Genomic DNA, 594 nt, shown 5'->3' on the forward strand with positions numbered 1-594 from the left:
ATTTTCAACTAACTTAACATACATGCACACTTTCAACCCAAAACTACACTAAGGCAGTGTTTCTCAAAACTTTTGACAACTTTTAAGATGTGTGGGCTGGCTCCCAGAATTCCTCAGCATGCTCACTCAGGAATTCTGGGAGCTGAAGTTCACACATCTTAAAAGTTGCCAAGATTGAGAAACTCTGCACTAAGGCAGAAGCTTGTCCACCCCAAGGATAAAACACTCACACACAAACTGAACAATGCAATATGTGCAGTAGAATGTGGTGAGACGTACAGATCTGTACATTGGAGAAACAAAACAAACCACAAATGCATGGCACAACCTAGGAGAACAAACCCATCAGGACAAGATTCATACTTCAATATTGAAGTATATAGAAAACCCACAGAGTGTTTACCTTCACTGGAGCAAAAACACGGAAGCCATCAGAATCCTACACCACTGGGCTGAAGGTTTACCTACCAGCAAAGAGGGAAAAGGACTAAAACACATTAAAGAAGCCCTCAGAACCTGTGGCTATCCCAATTGGGCCTAGACAAATCTAGACAAAGATCCAGTATCTTTGTCCCCCCCCCCCCCCCCCCCCCC

This window comes from Protobothrops mucrosquamatus, unplaced genomic scaffold, assembly GCF_001527695.2.
Source record: "Protobothrops mucrosquamatus isolate PMUCROS unplaced genomic scaffold, P.Mucros_1.0 scaffold2333, whole genome shotgun sequence".
NCBI lineage: Eukaryota > Metazoa > Chordata > Lepidosauria > Squamata > Viperidae > Protobothrops > Protobothrops mucrosquamatus.